The sequence below is a fragment of the Asterias amurensis genome, chromosome 4 (assembly GCF_032118995.1).
Source record: "Asterias amurensis chromosome 4, ASM3211899v1".
In the NCBI taxonomy this organism is placed as follows: Eukaryota; Metazoa; Echinodermata; class Asteroidea; order Forcipulatida; family Asteriidae; genus Asterias; species Asterias amurensis.
In genome coordinates, this window is record NC_092651.1 from 33,016 (window position 1) to 57,217 (window position 24,202).

General features: G+C 36.5%; 1 protein-coding gene and 2 long non-coding RNA genes across 6 annotated transcripts in view; all 3 read right to left on the reverse strand.

Annotated features, from left to right (window-relative positions):
• Window positions 1–4,387: 4,387 nt before the first annotated feature.
• On the reverse strand, window positions 4,388–8,433 carry LOC139936466 (uncharacterized). Its single transcript, XR_011785957.1, has 6 exons — window positions 8,223–8,433; window positions 7,912–7,993; window positions 7,271–7,439; window positions 6,321–7,040; window positions 5,667–6,026; window positions 4,388–5,541 (listed from the first exon to the last, which is right to left on the reverse strand). It is a non-coding gene; the product is annotated as an uncharacterized lncRNA (long non-coding RNA).
• A 1,297-nt stretch (window positions 8,434–9,730) lies between these two features.
• On the reverse strand, window positions 9,731–14,225 carry LOC139936543 (uncharacterized). The gene is made up of 4 exons (XR_011785968.1): window positions 14,079–14,225; window positions 11,128–11,701; window positions 10,363–10,462; window positions 9,731–9,893 (listed from the first exon to the last, which is right to left on the reverse strand). It is a non-coding gene; the product is annotated as an uncharacterized lncRNA (long non-coding RNA).
• Window positions 14,226–18,748: 4,523 nt separating this feature from the next.
• The window catches only part of LOC139936475 (E3 ubiquitin-protein ligase TRIM33-like), a 109,678-nt gene continuing 104,224 nt past the window's right edge, over window positions 18,749–24,202 (reverse strand). For 3 of the 4 annotated variants that reach the window (XR_011785958.1, XM_071931290.1, XM_071931286.1), the window contains 3 exons: window positions 21,601–21,789; window positions 20,254–20,359; window positions 18,749–18,780 (listed from right to left, as the gene is read on the reverse strand). The gene's annotated coding sequence lies outside the window, so the exon portion shown is untranslated. Of the gene's footprint in view, window positions 18,781–20,253; window positions 20,363–21,600; window positions 21,790–24,202 lie in introns of all 4 variants that reach the window. The other variant, XM_071931288.1, reaches the window with a different exon arrangement.

Sequence of the window (24,202 nt, forward strand, 5' to 3'; positions counted from 1 at the left end):
GTTTATATAACTGTCATAAGAACAATGATTAGAAGACAGTTGTAGTTCCATTAATTCTGGGTGGTGACCCAAGGACTTTCTAAGTCCCCAGAGTGAATTAATTCACAGATAAAAATCAAACTAGCATCATTTGGTTGGCAAAATTGACATTGATTATATCTGAGAATTTTAATAAAATACATCAAGTCAAGTCTCCACCGTGAAGCATATTTTGTCATGATATATCTACATGTATCCATACCCTTAAAATTTCCGAAAATGCTCGTTATTTGCTTAACAGAAAAACTATGATTTCAAGTCCAATAAACCATCATGATGGAAACATGAACACTGAACAGTTGTTTTATTATTTTTTTTTTAACATTTAACGTTTAACATGTAACGTTGCAGAAATCGGTCCCTAAAGACAGTACACATTGCCCTGGATTTGGCGAATGTTATGAAGTAAATTTAAATGGTTGGAAAGATGTTTTTAAAGTATAATGTAATGACTGCACACAATGCCATTTGTGTGATTTTCTTTGTACTACGTGAAGTAAAACTGTTCGTCATTTTTTGGTGGTGTCAAATCTTTGACTCAACAAAGTGGCAGACGCCAGTCGATAACTCTCGTCAATCAAACAACTGCACTCTAGGCGAGTAACCAGCACATAGCGCCCTCGGGGGATCCTCGAGGGAGTCCGTAATTACGGATTGCAAATCCGTAACAACAAATTGTGAATCTGTAATAACGGATTACCAATCCGTAATAACTGATTACTAATCCGTAATAACGGATACTAATCCGTAATAACCGATTACTAATCCGTAATCCGTAAGAACGAATTACTAATCCGTAATAACGGATTACTAATGCGTAATAACGGATACTAATCCGTAATAACCGATTACTAATCCGTAATAACGGATTACTAATCCGTAATAACGGATTACTAATCCGTGTAACGAATTGCAAATCTGTTATAACGGATTACTGAGCCGTAATTACGGATTACTAATCCGTAATAACTGATTGCGAATCCGTAATAACGGATTTCAATGAATTTTATATTTTGAAGGCACTAATGGACCTTCGTAAGCTTCAACCATGCTTCAACAATCAAAGTTAAACAACGTACAAAACAAAACATTCCTTTTGGGTGATATAGGTGGGTGTTTTTACTATTGACATCTAATACATACATAAGTAAGTGATACTTTTACTTACATTTACATTGTTTACAGAGTTGTTTGTTTTAATTTAACTTTATTTTTAAGACGAAGATTAAGATTAAGAAGAGTAAACCGAAGAAAACGCATTTAAAAGTAGCTTCTCTCGGGCGGACGGCGGAATGAACTAGATAAATGTACTCTAACAGCCCTTAGCTTGACTTGTGTGCTTTAGTTGCTTCATAAATAATACTTTACACAGATATTAACAGTCAAAATTGTCCACTTACTCATTTTATACTTCCCGCGATGATGTTCACCATCTTGAATTGATCGCGGAATGCAACACTACACATAACTAGTCTACAGAGGGCGCTAGGGTTGTTCTTAGATGAAATGAATTTTCTTTGGCACTGATATAACAAAATATAACAAAATATACTACCAGACTAAGGTTACCAGCATAATACCATGTCATGTACAGCTTGCGAGTGGTATCCAGCTCGTTTCTGCTTAACATACAATTCTTTGAAATAATGGGCCCTGGATGCCATGCCACCTAGGCCCCCCGGGGGGGGGGGGGGATGGGGATGATGGGAGGGGCAAACCCGGGATTGTTCAGGTCCTGGGGAGAATGGTGGAAATTGCACTCTGTGTCCTATTAAACTAATTTTGACAATTTAAAATATTGCCTTGACGGGAACAGCCCTTGACTAATAATATTATAGTGGTTATAATGTTTACAAGTTGGCAATATCTTAAAAGAAGTATTAAAAGTGTACAGAGGTAACACAGCTTCTCAGACTGAGTGCACATTGCTTAAGAGTTTTGGCAATATCTCAACTTCTCAGATTATGTATTACTATGGGGACTCTCTTCTCTCAGGAATTTTTGCAATAATATCTCAAAAGAAGTATAAGAAGCGTTACCGCAATATCTCTAACTGTGTCTTGATCTAGGGATAATTATTCTTATAGTTTTGGCAATAAAGTAGTGCGCCAAGCTTGAGTGCAGTGGCTTTGGGTTAAAGTAAAATGTGTTTTAAGACATTTGTCACTAGTGGCAAAAAAATGCAATTTCTTTTACAGGGGTATTTTATTATTTTAAAATGTTCATTATCACAAAGTTGTTTCTTGTTTCACATGAACAAGGTATTTATTTCACACTAAAGCCATAAACATAAATATGGCAAAATAAAATGAACATTTTGAAATTACTATATAACGGGCAAAAAACACTTAAAAGTTATGACAGTGGACATTATTGGTAACTGTTAAAGACTAGTTTTCACAGTTGATGTATCTGAACATTATGCATAAAATAACTAACCTGTGAAAATTTGAGCTCGATCGGTGTCAAAGTAGAGAGATACAAATTAAAGAAAAACCACCGTCACACAAAGTTGTGTGCTTTCAGATGCTTGATTTCGAGACCTCAAATTCTAAATCTGAGGTCTTGAAATCAAATTCGTGGAAAATTACTTCTTTCTCAAAAACTATGACACTTCAGAGGGAGCCATTTCTCACAATGTTTTATACCATCAACTTCTCCCAATTACTCATTACCAAGTAAGATTTTATGCTAATAATTATTCTGAGTAATTACCAGGAGTGTCCACTGCCTCTAAGTGATTGATAGTTATGGTAATAGGCATTAATAGGGCTAACTGAAATTAATTAGGTTAGAAGACAATACCAGTATGAAAACAAGGGGTTGCTACATAGATTGGTTTTGACCTCATCGCAAATACTTGGTACGCAGGCATAGCGATCAAGTTTGATTGCGAGCTGGATCAGCATGCACCTTGTTCAACAGCGAGGGCTTCCCAAAAGAATTTGCGAAAAAGGTCTTTGATGACATTAGTTAACAACAGGGTGGACCACGTGAAGGTTGTCATCTTCCACCCCACAACAGTTAAAGGGATCATAATACATCAAAGTGTGTAACCATTACAACGATTGCTTCATTGGAAATGTTACCCCCCTTTGATACCTAGCCTACGGAGTAAAAAACCAGAGATAACAAATACTCTGGAAAACCCCACTTAAACTTATCTATAATAACTATGACTTAAGAAATGGTTTCAATTTTTCAATTAAAGTTGTTGACCAGGATTATGCGGTTAAAGAAAATTGTATATACTGTTTTCTAGCAGTAAAACCAGTTAATTACTTTCCTTTGTCTAAGATAAGATACATTATATAATTTAAATCAATATCCTATATCGGAAGTCATTATTAATAGTGGCTAGCTCCCATTGTCTGCAGAGTGAAGAAACACTCTTGTGAGAGAGTACTCTTGAAAACCCTGATATTAGCATCAAATAGCTACTACATAGGCATTATCAAACTTGTCAACAATTTTGTAATTATAAAAACCTTGTTAACAAGTACTCTCAACTATAACACTGTTGCGAATGGTATATCACAATACCAATCTTAGTTTGGCATTTTTGCCACAAAATTAACACAAGATAATAAAACCAATGTCATGTCCTTTGTATTAAAAAAAATACCATAATTAACGAGCAATCTCAAATATTGAAAGGTATAAAGATTATGGATACTATTGGAGTGTGACATTAATGCAACATAATTAACAGTAGATAATATAAATGTTGTCACTTTTGTTATAACCATTGTAATTAATTAATATAGCAACTTGTACTTGGTGCCTGGCAAACAGCGCCCTCTATTGAGCAAAAACTCAACATCATGCACTAATTTATAATAAATAGCACTGCCTATAGCTCATAACAATGAACATTACAATTAATTAGCATAACAATGAGGACTCAAACACCCTCAAGGAACACAGTACAATGTCAAAACCATTGTAGTTAATTAACATACTTTTGATCTCCATAAACCTACAATGCCATGCCCATTATAATGAATAAGTTTACTCGAATACCCTCAATAAACGTACAATGTCATGACCATTGTAATTTATTAGCATAATAATGAGGACTAAAACATCCTCAAGGAACACTGTACAATGTCATGACCATAATTTAAAACCTCAATAACAGTTATTGTGAGTCACAATATTGATGTCCTTAAATAATAACTAATACAAAAAAAACATGGTGGCCACCATGTGGGGGTACCCCCAGAACACTTATAATATTGTTTGGATGAATAACGGAAAGACAGAGTGACACTTAATAAAAGGTACCATTCATATTTAATACATCAATCAAATTCAGTAAAAGTAAAACTAAATTTTATTAGTGTGTAATGTAAAACCACTCATATACACTACATGACAAGCTTGTTGTCTTTATATTTCTGATGAGTTTACCCTATTGTTTCATATTTGTAATGAGCAATTGCATTACAAATTTACATAACTTGTTTCATGCTTGTAATGCAGTACTTCATTACACACTTGAAACTATTACATACTTGCAATGAGGTATTCCATTGCAAGGATGTTTTGCATGAGTGTAATGAAATACCTCATTACAAACAAGCAATATTAAAAATGTGAATACATTAACTTGTAAAGAATTATCTCATTACAAGTTATTACGTATTCTGTCTACAAAATAAGTTGAACAAGGCAGCTTGAAGCAGGAACTTCATCACATCAAGACATCACTACAACTCAACAAGTTAAATACCTTAAATTCTTACAGCCAGCCCAAGCCATTCCTCATCACACCAGTAGACAAAAGTCCGCAGTTCAAGGCTACCATCACCCTTCGAAACATCGGCCATGCATCTCACAAGCTTCAACGAATCGTCAGCCAAGCTCAACTCAAGACCTTCCCAGAAACAAACAAGATTCAAACATCACTTCACACAGACGACCAGCATGCATTCCCTCCGAATGCGATGACACAGAGGAGACCTGCTGCATTCATATCCACGAGAATCAAGAAACATAAAGCACACGACAGTCTGGGACACCATGACAAATCAGCCTTGATCAAACACACAAACAAAAGGTCTTTCAGAGCCAACACTCACACAAAAGAGCGTACCCACAAATTAAATATACATATTTATAGTTTCTTCCTATTTCTATTTACCATGCAAAGCTTCAAGCAATACTACAAATATTCAAGTCATTGTTCCACAATAAGAAAACTTTGTTGTGTAAGTGAGTTCAATCTGCAGATGAATCCGGATGATCATGCTGTAATATCAAGATCCATTGGAAGAATTGTTAAATGTTGTTCATGCTCTTGGAAAGTCAACTCATTGGTCGAAGTACATCCTTAGTAACAGTCGAGGCTGGTGGATATGACCTTTGATGAGGGCAGTCATCATGAAGAAACAGTCCTCCTTTACAAAGACGGTGTTGAAGCAACAGTTTTATTGGTGCTGCATAATGTGGCTCAGCATCTTGACGTAACCAGCTCTTAGTTGTTCCACTCTGTTCATCCTGTAATATGGTATAAAACAAAATTGAAACAAAAAGATTTGCAAGTTCAGTTTTTGTGTTTAAGCAAAGTTTATTTTCCGCACGTTAATGGATTTCTCAGATTTATTAGCTAAAAGAGATCTTACCTTCAAGGATCCTGGTAAGTAGTTGTAGAAATACTTAATGTATATCTCCTCAAGCCATGACGTATCTATCTTTGTGTTGTGATGTCACATCTTCATGGTCCATGTTGACAGGATGGCAGAAAAGTAGTCATCACAATAACCTGTATGTAAGTAGTAGAGCGACAGGTTGTCTTTAGCCGACGCCATCTTGAGAACCTCTGATGGCAGCCTTCTACGCCCGTCCAGCATCAGCATCTTAAGCTCAGTTGTTTCTGGTTGTGTGCTGTGTCATTCAGCTGATGTAAGAATGCTACATCAATGGCCATTGGTAGTATTCTTGTATAGACCCCGTCTAGCGGATGACCTCTAGGGGTGCGCCATCTGAAAGAAAGTTGTTATCACATCAGTACAAACCATATAGAGACTAATATAATGTAACCATCTGATGATCATTACGGGACTACTGCTTCAAAATAAAATCACAAAATTAGCTCAAAAATTGAGTTCAAACACCACTTTTCATGAACAAGTTTGAAGTTTCTGTCATCTCAAAGATGCAGACTGTTAAAAAGATTGATGCAACACACTCTATCCACAATCCTTTAAAGTTACGTTATTACATATGTAACGTCTGTTTTAGTTTTATGTCAAAACAAATATAGTTGCCATTATTACATCTGTTGTTGATCCATCAGACTGCAATGCATTCTCTCATCCACCAGGGAGACAGGAACACTCCTCTATGAAGCCAGGCAACCAGCGGTTGTCTTCTTGGTCATCGGCGGATGGACGTCACCAGCACGAAGGCAGATTCCATTGATGTGCAGTTTTCATTGGACTTCGTAGTTCACAGGCAGTTGGTTTCGCATTTCACCATTGCAGTTAATAAAAGACAAAAATAGATACATTCAGAAATGCACTTCCAAATAGAGTTATTCCATTTAGTTTGGGAATAATTTAGATCAACATAAATGTGGGTTTGAGTTTTTCTATCATATTATTCATTAGGGTTTATTTTTTTGAATTTTTAGAGAGTCAAATATTTCTCATCAACTCGTTTGTCTGCATTTAGCAAATCGTAAAAAAAACTGTAAATTGTTTGTTAAACTTTGATGAACACTGATGAACACATCAGAGGAAAGAAAGGAATGTTTAGGTTTTTTTAAGGGTTAAACTGCATGGTTTTATTGAGCTAGTTTTGTTTGAGCATTCAAAATAAGCCACATTAAGTTTTCAAAAGAACTTTTTTTACGACTTAATACTCATGGACAGCAATAACTTCTACTGTATTTTACTTTCTTAAGTCGTCTGACCTGGAAACTTGTATCCTCAGACCATAAGACACCCTCATCCTCCTTCCATGATCCTTGGTAGCCATTATCCTTGTGACATCACCTGTATATGGAGAAACATTCAACAACTGCATCACTAAGTTAGTTCAAAAATTGAGTTCAGTCGCTGCTTTTCAGCAACAAGTTTGAACTATTTATGTCATCTCAAAGACATGGATTGTTGTAAAAAGATTGACGCAACAAACTTTCTACGCAATCCTTTAAAGTTATGTTATTACATGTGTAAAATCTGTTTTAGTTTAGTGTCAAAACAAATATAGTTGCCATTATTACATCTGTTGTTGATCCATCAGACTGCAATGCATTCTCTCATCCACCAGGGAGACAGGAACACTCCTCTATGAAGCCAGGCAACCAGCGGTTGTCTTCTTGGTCATCGGCGGATGGACGTCACCAGCACGAACGCAGATGCCATTGATGTGCAGTTCCATTGGACTCCGTACTTCACAGGCAGTTGGTTTCACATTTCACCATTGCAGTAAATAAAAGACAAACAATAGATACATTCAGAAAATGCACTTCCAAATAGAGTTATTCCATTTAGTTTGGGAATAATTTAGATGAACATAAATGTGGGTTTGAGTTTTTCAATCATATTATTCGTTAGGGTTTATTTCTTTGAATTTTTAGAGAGTCAAATATTTCTCATCAACTCGTTTGTCTGCATTTAGCAAATCGTTAAGAAAATTGTAAAATTTTCGTTAAACTTTGATGAACACTGATGAACACATCAGAGGAAAGAAAGGAATGTTTAGGTTTTTTTAAGGGTTAAACTGCATGGTTTTATTGAGCTAGTTTTGTTTGGGCATTCAAAATAAGCCACATTAAGTTTTCAAAAGAACTTTTTTTACAACTTAATACTCATGGACAGTTAAATAACTTATACTGTATTTTACTTTATTAAGTCGTCTTACCTGGAAACTTGCATACTCAGACCATAAGACACCCTCGTCCTCCTTCCATGATCCTTGGTAGCCATTATCCTTTTGACATCACCTGTATATGGAGAAACATTCAATAACTGCATCACTAAGTTAGTTCAAAAATTGAGTCCAGTTGCTGCTTTTCAACAACATGTTTGAACTATTTATATCATCTAAAAGACATCGATTGTTGTAAAAAGATTGATGCAACAAACTTTCTGCGCAATCCTTTAAAGATATGTTATTACATGTGTAAAATCTGTTTAGTTTCATGTCAAAACAAATATAGTTGCCATTATTACATCTGTTGTTGATCCATCAGACTGCAATGCATTCTCTCATCCACCAGGGAGACAGGAACACTCCTCTATGAAGCCAGGCAACCAGCGGTTGTCTTCTTGGTCATCGGCGGATGGACGTCACCAGCACGAACGCAGATGCCATTGATGTGCAGTCTTCATTGGACTCCGTACTTCACAGGCAGTTGGTTTCGCATTTCACCATTGCAGTAAATAAAAGACAAACAATAGATACATTCAGAAAATGCACTTTCAAATAGAGTTATTTCATTTAGTTTGGGAATAATTTAGATGAACATAAATGTGGGTTCGAGTTTTTCAATCATATTATTTTTTAGGGTTTATTTCTTTGAATTTTTAGAGAGTCAAATATTTCTCATCAACTCGTTTGTCTGCATTTAGCAAATTGTAAAGAAAATTGTAAATTGTTTGTTAAACTTTGATGAACACTGATGAACACATCAGAGGAAAGAAAGGAATGTTTAAGTTTTTTAAGGGTTAAACTGCATGGTTTTATTGAGCTAGTTATGTTTGGGCATTCAAAATAAGCCACATTAAGTTTTCAAAAGAACTTTTTTTACGACTTAATACTCATGGACACCAATAACTTAAAGTGTATTTTACTTTCTTAAGTCGTCTTACCTGGAAACTTGCATCCTCAGACCATAAGACACCCTCGTCCTCCTTCCATGATCTTTGGTAGCCATTATCCTTTTGACATCACCTGTATATGAAGAAACATTCAACAACTGCATCACTAAGTTAGTTCAAAAATTTAGTTCAGTCGCTGCTTTTCAGCAACAAGTTTGAACTATTTATGTCATCTCAAAGACATCGATTGTTGTAAAAAGATTGACGCAACAAACTTTCTGCGCAGTCCTTTAAAGTTATGTTATTACATGTGTAAAATCTGTTTTAGTTTTATGTCAAAACAAATATAGTTGCCATTATTACATCTGTTGTTGATCCATCAGACTGCAATGCATTCTCTCATCCACCAGGGAGACAGGAACACTCCTCTATGAAGCCAGGCAACCAGCGGTTGTCTTCTTGGTCATCGGCGGATGGACGTCACCAGCACGAACGCAGATTCCATTGATGTGCAGTCTTCATTGGACTCCGTAGTTCACAGGCAGTTGGTTTCGCATTTCACCATTGCAGTAAATAAAAGACAAAAAATAGATACATTCAGAAAATGCACTTCCAAATAGAGTTATTCCATTTAGTTTGGGAATAGTTCAGGTCAACATAAAAGTGGGTTTGAGTTTTTCGATCATATTATTCATTAGGGTTTATTTCTTTGAATTTTAAGAGTCAAATATTTCTCATCAACTCATGTGTCTGCATTTAGCAAATCGTAAAAAAAATTGTAAATTGTTTGTTAAACTTTGAGGAACACTGATGAACACATCAGAGGAAAGAAAGGAATGTACAGGGTTTGTTCAGGGTTAAACTGCATGGTTTTATTGAGCTAGTTTTGTTTGGGCATTCAAAATAAGCCACATAAAGTTTTCAAAAGAACTTTTTTTACGACTTAATACTCATGGACAGCAATAACTTATACTGTATTTTACCTTCTTAAGTCGTCTTACCCGGAAACTTGCATCCTCAGACCATAAGACACCCTCGTCCTCCTTCCATGATCCTTGGTAGCCATTATCCTTGTGACATCACCTGTATTCGGAGAATCATTCAATAACTGCATTTAAATCACAAAATTAGCTCAATCATTGAGTTAATGTAACATGACATCATCGGTCATAAAATAAATGGGTATGTTCATTCCCAAGAGGAATGTCTGTGTCAGTCACATTAACTTAGATGTAATGCCATTTGGATTGAGTTTCAAAATGAAATTAACAATTTATGTACAACAATTTATCGACAATGTATTTCAAAATATGATGATATCCACTATTATTTTATTTCTATAAAATAAATTGTTGGGCATCAGACATAATGGCATTTTACACCATTACAATATGAAGTCATAGACCCTCCCCCCAAATAGTGAATCCCCCAGCTCAATTTGACCTTTGCAGGAGCACCTCTTTAACATAAATTCATCATTTCAGGAAAATTCTTTACAAATTACGGTCCTGAATGAACTTCCAAACTATTAACATCATGCAAATAAACTTACCCTCAGGTTGTATTCCTGAACTTTAAATTGAGTGTCGTTTCCTCACAGCATACCTCCACTCACCACAGCTCCAATGGTGTCAACAGGGTCTGGAAAACAGCTGAAGGGAATGAAACATAAAAGATGTTGAAGGGTATCAAACATAATAGCATTTTACACCATTATCAAATGAAGTCAGAGACCTCCCCCCCCAAAAAAAAAAAAAAAAACCCAAAAGAACTCAACAATTTTCATATCAATTTGAAAAGTAGTGAAGCGCAGAACTCAATTTGACATTGTTCTTTGCAGGAGGCTCTCTTTTAAGCAATAGCACATCATCGATAAAACAGTATTGTCCAAAGACCCACAGTTCCTGTATCACAACTTGTACACAAACCTGTGAAAATTTAAGCTCAATCGGTCATCAGAGTCGGGGGAAAAATACTGGGAAAACCCACCTATGTTTACGCACGTTTCCCCGGGTCACAACAAGTGTTTATAATAATCAGTTGTTCTCAATATTGAGAATTGAGAATTGTATTAATGTCTTCTCAAAAAGTGAAGCATCTCATGGAATAATATTTCACAGGGAAGTCTTTAACCATTACCTTCTGTAAAACCTGCGAGTTATTTATTAATCTGTGAACTTTAATTTGTTGTTCTGTTCAGAGAGTGTTCATTGGCTTTAACCAAAATTAACCAAATATGACAATTTCAGGATTTCTTGTTAACAATTTTGGTCCTGCAAAAACTTCTAAACTATAAACATCCTGAACATAAACTTACCTTCAGGTTCTATTCCTGAACTTTAAAATGTGTAAGTGTTGTTTTCCTCGCGGCAACCTCCGCTCACCACAGCTCCAATGAAGTCTTCATGGCCCTGGAATGACTGGTGCAGTTTCTATTGGACTCCATATTGCGTATTCCAATGGCAGTTGGTTCCGCATTTCACCATTGCAGTAAATAAAGAACAGAAAATACGTACATTCAGAAAATGCACCTCCAAACAGAATGATTCCATTTAGTTTGGGAATATTTCAGGTGCATATAAATGGTGTGAGTGGTTGTTACATGACAAGTGACTGATAACGGATGGTGTGGAGTTATAGATGGGGTACGTTTTCGCTGTCGTATAACGAACCCCTGATTGTTAAGATGTAACATGCAAGCATGGAAATGAGCTTAGTAGATTTTAAAGTGATGGTGTAGATGGGAGTGAGCTTGTTAATCATGCAGTTTGGTGCAGGTTTGATGTTAGAGTGAATAAATGGTGATAATAATATACCTTTAGGATGGACGTAATCCCTCTGTGCCGTAATACCACGAGATTACAGTGGTTGCAGGTTCTCAATCTCAGTCACTGCATGTTGGGAAATAAAGATAACATTCTCTAAATTGTGAAACATGTTTACCAACATCAGAGTAAAAGATGGTAGCTCCAGTGGTTAGAGAGTAGTTTTGGAACAAGGGGCAAGGTGCTAAATAATGTACTTGAACGAGACTGAATGCATTGGAATGCCAATTACATGTAAACTTGCTTATAATACGTTTGTCATGTAATTGTATTTCTGTTGCTTTTACACTTCTTGTTTTCCTGTCGTTATCATTCACAAAAACTACTAAGCATGTAGAGTGAATTTCTCAAGAACTACAGCACCTCAGGTAGTAATATTTTTAGGAAAGCTTTACACAATCATTATCTTTGGTGTAACTTAAATGTAAATCTGCGGACATTGTCTTTTGTGTTACCAAAAGTATCCAATTGCATTAATTTTTAAAGAGAAGTAAAGATCACACACTTTGTGTAAGCTTTAAAAAATATATCCAGTGTCTTTCACAGGATGCAAAGATCTTGCATGTAGCAACTAGGGTTCTCCAGATATATTTTTTGGTAAATACTTAAACATTGATTTAAAGTTATAACGTCATCTTATTCCAAAACTTGTTAAATTTTATTGCCACACTGAGGTCTAAGTTCAAAGTGAAACCCTAGCCTGTTTGGATCACACACTAAGCGCTGGAATCCAGAATCCATAACCATCCATATACTATAAAAAAGAATTGTGTAGGCTTCTAACGAAATTTGTCTCATTAACATTATTTTTAAGAGTGACAACTAACTGTTTAATTTTCTTTTATTAACCAGTCTTAAAAAGATCAGGTTTCAAAGAAGTTTGACAAAGATCGGTTTCCCATAAGCAGCCCATTCCACATGCAGGATTGTAAATGAATGATCGCTGTGGAGTATTTGGTTTTGCCAAAGTTGTTTCTGTAAATTAAAAGATATCAAACTACACACTATCCACTGTGAAACTATCCGAAATCTCATTGAACGCAGGAGTTGGCTGAAATTTAATTGTTTCTCTTTTGTGAACCATCCAATTCACCTTGGCCATTTTTTTCTTCACCTGGGCTCTGTGACTTTCACTATGGTTTTAAGGAATGCTCCCCATCCAAGCCCAGACCTTTTAAATTGTTGACTAATTCTCTGAAATAAAATTTCACACTTCCCCAATTTCACGGCCTCATTTGCTCTTACTATGTCATGCTCTACTCCAAATGTAAACAAGCACAGTATGTTGGACACTGCTGGACCATAGAGCTAGGACCCTAGATCCATGGCTGGACACAGTACTGCTGACCTTAAACAAGGTGAAGGCTTACCAATAAACCACTTATCACTCAGGTTGACTTCCCCTCATTTAACAGTAATCTATCTGGCTGTGTTCATGATAGTCTTAAAGTGAAAACAATTTAAAACTGAGGTTATTGCTAGTTAGCAGAGAACTCCATGAAAACAAGGTCAAAAGGAATTGAAAAGGCAATTTCAAGGAGAATGATGAACTAGACAAAGATTTCATAGTGCGAGCATCTCAACCGCAGAGTTTCTGTAGTGTTTTTACTTAATACATGGAGGCATACATTAGCCCACAAAGATAACCTGGAATTGTGGAAGAGTAGTGGCTGAGCAGTACTGTCAAGAGCACCGAATTCAAACTCTGGTGTTTCTGATCAGCAGAGTGAGGGTTCAAATCCCCAGCCGTGCCACTTGTGTCCTTAAGCAAGACACTTAACCATTGCTTTGTCCTTCAGATGGGACGCTAAAGGCAGTGGACACTATTGGGAACTACTCAAAATAATTATTAGCATAAAACCTTTCATGGTGACGAGTAACGGGGAGAGGCTAATGGTATAAAACATTGTGAGAAACGGCTCCCTCTATAGTGCCATATAGTTTTCAAGAAAGAAGTAATTTTCCACGAATTTGATCAAGAGACCCAAGATTTAGAACTTGAGGTCTCGAAATCAACCATAAAACGAACATAACTTCAATTACCAATAGCGTCCACTGCCTTAAAGAATCTTATTATATTTACTATAGACAAGAGACACAATTTTATAATCCAATGTTATGCTCAAAAAGTAAAGTGGATGACATTTATGTATCAATGTTTGGACTATTATCAGGCAGGCTACAATAGAACTTGAGGCAGAGATGAGGCAGACACAATAAGAAACTTAGTCTTAAACCTAAAACAATTCAACGAGGGGGAGGCATATGTTAACTAACGAGGGTGAAAATTGGGTGAGCATTTGTTTGCTACTTCTTTTATGTAGACGGCGAACACAGCATTTAGTAACGCAGCACAGCATAGCACATGGTGCACAGGAAAACAAGGCAAAATACTCCCATAAATATAAAACAACATCTAACTAACTTCAGTCATCTAGCTTACTTTAAAAAGTTACCATCCGCATCCTGCCACAACCACCCTTACCGTAGCTTAGCGGTGAGTCAACTGGCCGACCACGCTGCCAGAGTTTTAACAAAAGTGAAAGAAATCTGAACGGAAATTTCCACTGAATCACGTGCTAACAGAAAAGAAAAGGAACTTACGTAATACTTTTACAACTGGGTAAATCATCAAAACAAAGGCTCATAGTCGAGGGGTAGAAAACTCCACATGATAACAACAAACAAAAGCTGGGCCTGAAGAAATGCAAGCTGTATTTATGAATGATTTCAATGGATGGATAATAGCTTGCATTTCATGGGCTTTTACTTTCCGTGTTCTGATTGGTCTGCTCTGTGACGTATAAGTCACGTACACATCCAGGGGTCAATTTCATGAATACTGCTCAGCAGGTTTGTCTGCTTCTGATTGGATGGCCATGGATCCTCATTTTGTCACAAATTCTTAATGGGATTTCTTGTGTTAAATGCCCTCCATTAAGAACTGTGCTGGTGAAAATACCAAGATCTGATTGGTCGACCGCTCTTCAGCTTGGATCCTCATTTTGTCACAAAACTCTTAATGGGATTACGTGTAGTAAATGCTCTTCATTAAGAACTGTGCAGGTAAAAATACCAAGATCTGATTGGTCAACCGCTCTCGAGCTTGGATCCTTGTTTTGTCACAAAACTCTTAATGGGATTTCGTGTGTTAAAGCCAGTGCGGTGTAAATTGATGCACTATATATACATGCTAAGAAAAAGCAGGTAACTGGGCTGGGGTAATGTTCTCTTTTTTATTTTGATATCTGTCTAGCCGCTGCAAAACTTTTGAAGAAATTCCAAATTAGAGCGCCCCTGTTCAGTGTTACTGGGTCTATTCGTTCTTTTTCTCTATTGGGTTTTGCTGAAAGGACATTAATTACACTAAATAGTGCATAAATGACTTACTAGATTTGTGAGGTGGCAAATTGTATGGTGTCAAAAGGTCTATTGTGGTGAACCCTGCAACATGTTTATGAGATGGCAAATATTATACGAATGTGCAATTGTTTTTGCTAGAAAACGTTAATTTGTTTATTTTTTTAAAGCAAATACACCTCCTAAAACCAAAGGTCTTATTGTGTTTTTACCATTCTATTTTGATTGAAAAAGCAATGTCTAAGTTGCCAGTCCATTAACTAATGGCATGCAGCATTCAATTCAGTGTAATGACTGGTTAATTAGTTGTAATTATCTGTGATTGGCTGATTTTAGACCATCTGATTGGCTGACAAGGTACAATCTTAGACTGCTCCAACTTTCCCCATCCATAGGGAAATACACAATTTCCCTGAAAACTGAACAAGCAACCAACATACTCTGTGCACTGATGCCCCAGCTAGCACACAATGTTTTCATGCAGTTTGATTGGCTACAAGTTTGATCTTCATTTGAATAGAGACTGTTCCAAAACATGGAACACAGTGTCACCTCTATTACAGTGTGTAGTTTGTGTGCTGGGACTCACAGCTATGTACCACCTCTATTACAGTGTGTTGTTTGTGTGCTGGGATTCACAGCTATGTACCACCTCTATTAGTGTGTAGTTTGTTAGCCGGGACTCACAGCTATGTACATGTAAACAACGAGGGTTGTTCTACTTCCAAACCTTACAGCTAAATATTTGTCAGTACAACAAACCATGCTTATAGCATTAATATCTGAGAGAATGCATTGAGTAAGCCAAATAATTTTGCATGCTTTTTGCAAGTAGAAATAATTTGATCTTCAAGAGATAAAGTATCTTGTGGTATTTATTATTTATTTCATTTACCTTGATTATGAAAACAAACATGTTTATTGTTAATTTTGCTTCATTTAGCAACCAATAAACAAATATATACATTTAGTTCAAAATATGATACATTCACAAAGTACCAGCTTGAATGGCAAGGTTAATATCAGCAGGGGCACAGTGAAGGCATTCATTTCTTTCAGAGGGTTGTATAAAGACAGCTTGCCAAACAAAATGTTGCCCATTAACTCATTATTTAAAAAAAGACTGACTAGTTCATACAGCATGTAACCCTTCTTTGTATCCAAAACAACAACAAATAAATGTTGCTAGATGTAGAAGGCAGAATTAATGGACTAGAAGAACAACTATTGTCATTTGGCAATTTGACTGATTTTTAGTCTGGATGTTCTTGACTTATAGTTTTTCAATAAGCTTTTAGTGAATCTGCATTTGGGTACAAGTTGAATTCTTCAGACAGCAGAGAGTTGCTATGTCACATGGCTCAGGGCAAGGTTTTGTGGAGGTTTATAACATACAGGAAATGCTGACAATACACAAGATCTTGGCACAATGGTACCAGGCTTTACAATACAATTATCTGCATGTCTGATGATGTCATAGCAAGCTTGTCACTGATTGGCTAAAAGTCACAAGCACATGCTTCCTCATTTGCATACCACACAATGTATGCAGTCTAGTGACTCAAAGTCCAGGGACTTAGTACTGTATTACACTGTTAGAAAAAAGACAATCCTGGCATAATGGTACAAGGCTTTGACAATTTGGAGGTTGTCTTTTGTCTATAAAGCTCCCCCTTTGTAACAGGGCAACACTGTCTTCTTGTCAATCCAATTTGCGTGTTCACTAATGAAAGACCATCAAGTTGTTGTCTTAGATATTATTCAACCCCTAACTTACACATGGCTGAGTGCCAACTTGGCTTAAAATGCAAACTTGGCTTAAAAGGCAATTTGTAAACCCCCCCCCCACCATACAAAAAACCTTAAATTCATCATAAATAACCCAAAGTATACCATCTGTTTTGTTAAACACTTCCAGGCGTGTGTCACCATGCCAGTTCCAATGAGGGAAGGCAACTCTTGAACAGACATTATATTTAATTAAAGTAGCAAAACCAAAGTTCATTCTAATTGTTTTTTTCAGAAAATTTAACAACTCATCATGAGATGAATCTTAGTGTTTTTATTATCAATAGTTTTTGAAGTCATTTATTTATATTCAAGATATATTTATACATGGGTCATTAAATAACAATTGGCTTGATCATCACCTTTCTTCCACGCTACTTTAGAAATTGAATTCATGAGTTCTTAAAATAAAGTATCCAATATTTTCATTGGTATTAATTGCATCAAGTGCAATTTAAAAACTTGTGTAGATCAACATATTACAAACACTAAACACTGACTTAAAGGCACTGGATACCATTGGTAATTGTTAAAGACCAGTCTTCTCACTTGGTGTATCTCAACATATGCACACAATAACAAACCTGTGAAAATTTGAGACCTCATCTGCTGGAGGTCTCCAATTCAATTTGATTCTGAGTGAGTCGTTTCTCACAGTGCTTTATACTATCAACAGCTCTCCATTGCTTGTTACCAAGTCAGTTTGTATGCTACAAATTGTGTTAAGTAATTACCAATAGTGTCCATGCGTTTAAGAACATGATATGTGTAGCTTAATCCAATTAAAAAGGCACTTGATTATCATTCAAAATAAACAAGATCACCTCCATCAATGCTTCAAGACTGCTTGGTTGGCAACTAGGACATATTGCAACACCCCCCCCCCCCTCCCCCTAATCTAAAAGACCTGGATCAGCCCTGGTAGCTCCTGCACAAATATTGACATAAAAAAATCACCAGTTTGTATTTGTGACTTTCTTATCATAATTAATTCTGTAGAAACAATTTGTAACATAATAAAAACCATTCAGCAAAAGCTTTTTAGAAACACCATTTTGATTTTCTAGATAAAGCGTTGTGATTATCAGCTCTAAAGACACAATATTAAAATATGGAACTATTTGTAGATAATGTACACTGACTCCATACTGTGATTTGGTTCTGAGTAAATTATAACTCACAGTCAATGAGAAACACAAGATTGGTATTTACAAGCTGGGAAAATTAAAACCCTAAAAAGAAGAAAATAAGCAATTGCATGGTGGAGTGTGACAACTATCTCACTGTTTTGTTTTGATCCAAAATAATAAATTGAAGACTGGGGTAGAACAGACTTGTTTTTAATCTCTGTGGTTTCCCATTACACTGTTGGTGCAATTACAATTACTGTAAACAATAAACACTTATATTCTCAAAGGTTTTTATATACATAAGAGGTTCATAATAGGTTAAAGTGGCCCTACAATTGAACAATAAACACAGTATTCTGAGTTTCTTATATAAAGACCTTTTCTTAAATACTTGGTATGCGCTCGTTAGTCATGGAAACAGGTGCATGCTGGTCTAGCTAGCAATCAAGTTTGATCGCTAGCTAGACCAGCATGCACCTCATTCAATAGTTAGCCCTTGTGCATTGGGTATTTGCAAAAAGGTCTATTGTGCATGGGATGGAAAATAAAACAGCCCCATCTCTCTCTATTGGCAAACTAAGAATTCAGACAACAGTGAACTTATCTCAGCTCGTTGTAACCTCTTGCCAAACAAGATGACTTTGAGAGTTTTGATGGTGCATGACATGTCTAGTGTGCCATCATTGCTATATGGTCCATTCTGTCAACATTGAGCACTTTGTTTGTGATGAGATCCCTGGTTGTCTTGGTGATACCATGGAGATAAGATGTAAACATGTCACCCTTAAGAACTAGAAGACTATGAGGTTGAAGGAGCAAAGATAAGACATGATGTTGGACTGGTCTCTCAGATAAGGAACTCCCATTCTAAAGAGAAAAGAAAACAATGTAAAAATAAATCATTAGAAACTGACCAGTATCTCTATTGGAATAATCTGTAAAACTGCTAAGTACTCAAAAGTACACAGGAAAAATGTGGAGCTGAAATGACAAACTGACCAAAATACTATGACACTATTTGTTGCTGGTTGCAGCTAGATGCAAACTTGTTATGCCACGTAGATTTGCTAAGCATGCAAGCATTTCTTACTGGTTACAAACCAATTTTTGCAGAGCAGGTATGCAGACAAGTCATTTTTACTGGTTGAAATGCAACAGTATATTTTGCTAAGCAGATTTGCTATGTATTCAACCATAGATTTGCTAAGTATACCAGTCATTCCTGCTGGTTGCAAAGCAAACCATAGATTTGCTAAGTATACAAGTCATTCCTGCTGGTTGCAAAGCAAACTAACTTTTGCTTAGCAGATTTGCTATGTATTCAAACACTGTTCCTAGATACAAAACTTGTTTTTGGTAGCAGATCCGCTAAGTATACAAGTCTTTCTTGCTGGTTGCATTACAAACTTGTTTTAGCTAAGCAGATTTGCTATGTATTGTTCCTAGAAGCAAACTTGATTTTTGCAAACAGATTTGCTAACCATTCTTAAAGACACTGGACACTATTGGTAATTGTCAAAGACTAGTCTTCACATTTGGTGTGTCTCAACATATGCATAAAATAACAAACCTATGAACATTTTAGCTCAATAGGTCGACGTAGTTGTGAGATATTAATGAAAGAAAAAACACCCTTGTCACACGAAGTTGTGTGCTTTCAGATGCTTGATTTAGAGACCTCAAATTCTAAACCTTAAGTCTTGAAATCAAATTTGCATAAAAATTACTTCTTTCTCGAAAACTATGTCACTTCAGAGGGAGTGGTTTCTCACAATGTTTTATATTACTTGTAATCAAGAAAGGTTTTTTGATAATAATTATTTTGAGTCATTACCAATAGTGTCCACTGTGTTTAATTCATTCTTGTTGGTTGCAAACCAAATTTTGCAAAGCAGTTCCAAGCATACAACCCATTTTGACTGAATGCCCACTTAATGTTTCTAAGCAGATGTGCTAAGCATTCCAGCCAGTTTGTCTCACCTCGCCCCCAATTAATCCGCTTTATATTAGCTCCTGTACATGGATGTCGAGTAGGCCCTATATATGGTGGTGTAATATCAACCTGGCCTCCATGACTCCATCATGTGTGCTATGGACCTGCAAAAGCTATTATATAGATATCTCAGGAAGTCCCATATAATGGGGATCTCAAGTACACAGCAGGACCCAATGTCATGGCTCTGCTTACCGTAAGCAAATAATCAACGTTAGCGGAAGCAGGGAATTCTGCGCTTACGTCAAGTGTGTTTCACAAGATAGCAGGGAATTTTGGCTTGAGCATTTGCATTCTCCACGTAAGCATTCTACACTTACACACAAGAGGGCAGTATACAGACTTACTTGGTTGATTGGCGCTTGCATCACAGCCTGAGAGAGTTGATGGCAGTCCTCACTTTGCTCCTTGGTTCCATGCTGGAGAGTGGAGATGCTTGCATGTGCTGGACTACTTCTAGGTCAAACAAAATAATATAGCATGATTTAGACATGATACACAATACTTCCCATACTTGGAAATAACATCCCTCTCTGAGAAACCTGCTCGTAGCTTTCAATCCCCAACTTCTAGTTGGTAGCTAGAGGCAGTTCCAATCCTATGTTTTAGCAGGGGGCACTGCAAATTAATAGATGTTAAATTTGTATCAGGGATCAAGAATATTCATTTTGGTTTTACCCCCATAATATTTTGTTTCCTTCGATACAAATTTGAAATCATTGCAGTACCTGCTGCTAAAACATAGGATTCAAACTGTCTCTAACTACCAGGCAATCTCAGTGGTCTAGTTGGTAAGACACTGCTCTAGAATTCGTCGGTCATACCACGAACTGACCAAGTGACTCAAATCACACAATTTTGCAATTTTTTTTTTTAATTATCAGCAAGTTTCAGTGCCTTATATGTAATAGTTTGGTAATTACACTAACTTGTAAGAACGACGCATCGCTGGACTTGCCATTTTGTCGTTTCACAAAGTGACCTCACTAGATACGTCGCTTTACCAATAGTTAAACTATGCGCTACAGTGCGCGCGATTAGGGCGCGCATAAAAAAGTTTGTACCACGAAGTGACCTAACTGGGGAGCATAGTATTTGCACAAAGTGACCGACCTCGATAGAACTCTATTACACATTGGTTTGTACACAGCGCCCTTCAGGCAAAAATGAAATGTTCATTTTCCTCTGTTGAGAAATTAACTACAAATTAAAATAGTTTTAGGGATGAAAACACATTGATAGTTCTGTATGAATAAAGTATTCAGCTTTGTTTTCGTCATAAAATATAACAATAAAGTTAGTATTAAGCAGACTCCGAAACAGCAGTTTGGAAAGTAGTGCAACTTCAATCAAGATTTTCTCCGAACAGGTTTTTTAAAACAGTGACATGTTACGTCAGTTCGTGGTACGGACAACAAATTGCAAAGGTCAAGGGTTCAAATCCCAACCAAGTAATATGCCTGTAGTTTTCTTTTTTTACAGAACTCAGGTGTATAACACACATTGGTGTATATGGGTTTCACAAAACCAATTCAAAGCCAAAGAAAAACATTACGTGTTTTAAATATAAACAATATTATTTTCCAAGTTTTGAAACCAGATTTGACTATGAACCTTAAATGTACGCTATCTTTTTTGTCATTAGCCCTATAGTGATAACAATAGTGATAACCCAACAGTGAATTTGTTCGTACCAAAATTGGACCAGACTGTTTGTTTGTGTCCCAGGCTCTGTTGTGTTGCAGTGAGTTGAATGAGGGACAGAGCTGTCTGAATTGACTAATATCTTGAATATTGCTTCCTTGGTGAGAATTGAAACGCCAGTTATCAGGTTGATCTATCCCTTCAGCTCATTAGTTACTTCCAGACCAGTAGACAGAAGGCTGAAAATGAAACAAACACAAATAATTCATTATTTGTTTGTACTTTTGGTTTGCAGGCTGCATGATAGAATCAGAAAGTGGATTCCAAAAGGTGCTTTCCATTTCAAGCAATGTCTTTTGCACCAAAGATAAACAACAAATAGTTTTAACTATTTTTTTAATTATCTTTGGTGAAAAAGACATTAAAATGACCTGACGTTTAAACCATAGCAGAGTCTTGAGTTGTAGGCACTTTGCAACAGCCATTTATATTTTCTCAATATTTTCTGAAAGATACACAACTTTTTTTAAAAACTTCATGATCATTTCCTTTGATGAGAGGAGTATTAATATGTTTATGTTTGTGCAATTCTCAACTTAAAACCTACTTACCAAGTGTTTGAATAAACAGTGGCTTCTTATAATGAGAGCAGCGTTTTAATTATGATACCTATTCCTTTAACATGTAAAGCACCATAATGGTTTACAAGGTGCTGTGGCGCAATATGCAGCCTATCAAACCAGGAACACCGGGGCCAACCCCTTCTCTTTTTGATAAGTGCACTGCCATATTCCAACAATGTACAGTTCCTTTATTCTTATAGTTTTTCCCCCAATCAAAAAAACACAAAGATCTACTTCGATTGGTATCACCCACAATGTGCCAGGCTCAGGTATGAGCAGAATGCACTACTTTCAAATGTTTTTACAAAGCAATTATTGTTAAGTGTCTTGTTTAATGGCACAAGAGTCTTAAACGAGTATCAAACCCACACTCTGCTGCTCACAACACCAGAGCTTGGCTCCAGTGATATGCCAGTCATCTGTTAATCCAGAGGCATTGCTTCAAATCCAACTTCCATAATGTTGTTTTTGTTCAACCCCCAAATCATCTAAACATTACCCAGTTATTTTCCCATGTGGTTTGATGTTCAATAAGGCATTCTTGAGAACCTTGTCTAACACAGAATGTTATTTGTTTTTGATAATTAAGAAAGACTATCAGGAAGAGGATGAAAACAGTAATAATAACTATTTGTTATATCAAGCATTTTAGAATAATGTGTCAATGAGCTTTACAACTGCCCTGTTCCGTGCACTCTTAAAGCTTTTTCAAACACAATATTAACCGCTAACCTCGCAGGTGCCTGTTTATACCCCTTAAAGGATACAAGCGTCATGACCAGGATTCAAACCCACAATTCCATATGTTAAGATACACCAAGTGACAATACTGGTCTTTGACAATTACCAAATGTGTCCAGTGTCTTTAAGTCCTTAATAATAGTGTTACAATCCAACTTGTGCTGTCAATAGAAGTTGTGTTTCTCAGAGGATTAGAGACATAACTCAAAACAATTATCTTACTTATAATAGATACAGGCTTAAATGTTTTACTATTTCACTTGTTTGGTTCCATAAATGTATTGTTTTACTATTTCTGACAAATAATAACTTGTTTGCAAAAAAAAAGACTCACACATCAAATCATGGTCTGACCAAATCACTTTGCGTAACCAGCGTCGAGTCAGCAATTTAAGGGTTCTGAACCCAGCCAACCCTGGGTTCGCAGGCCGCATAGAAAACCAGCGCAGGGAGGCCATTCCCCAACTTGGTATGCAAGAACATAATATGGCAAAAGGAATAAATTGCAGTGAGAATGATTGTGATGACATTGACAATGTTAATGGCCTTATCCAATCGTCATCCAGTTGTATGATACCATTAATCCTCTGATCTATACAAGTTGCAATCATCTTAAAGACACTGGACACTATAAGTACCAGTCTTCTCACTTGATGTATCTCAACATTCTTAAGAGTCCCTGCCTGTAAGAGTGTACCAAGTGGTGATTCATGGGTTCTCAGATCTTCTTCTAAAAAATTAGAGTGCTACATCATCATACCAAACGAATAAATCCAAAATTTTAGTTTGCTGACGCTTTCGGCTTTGGAGTTACCAGTTATCAAAGTTTGGGCTTAAAAGCCCTCGAGAAACGAATAGTACATTCCCTGTAAACACAAAAATGTGCACCAAGGTCATCCCAACAAAAGTAAAACATTTTTTGAAACCTCCAGTTGGGCTCATAACAAAAGTGAAAAAAAAAAATTGGGATCTCGTTGGCGCATGATGTTACGCGCACCTGAACCTTTGACGAACAGTGCCCTCGTGCCATTTTCAACGCCTCATAACTCAGCGCGCCTATAAGACCCCATGAATTGAACAAGTTCAAATGAAAGAGCTTGCATCCCTTAAACAAATTTAAGTGCAAAGTGCGTGGGATCTCGTTGGCGCAGAGAGATAATAGAGGTCAAAGTTCAAATTTTACCAATATATTGCGTTTTCGCACCTCCGTAACTTCGCGCGCCAACAACAAAAAATTGTTTTTATGGCAACTGGGTATTGGAACAGTTTTCATCTAATGACAAATGAA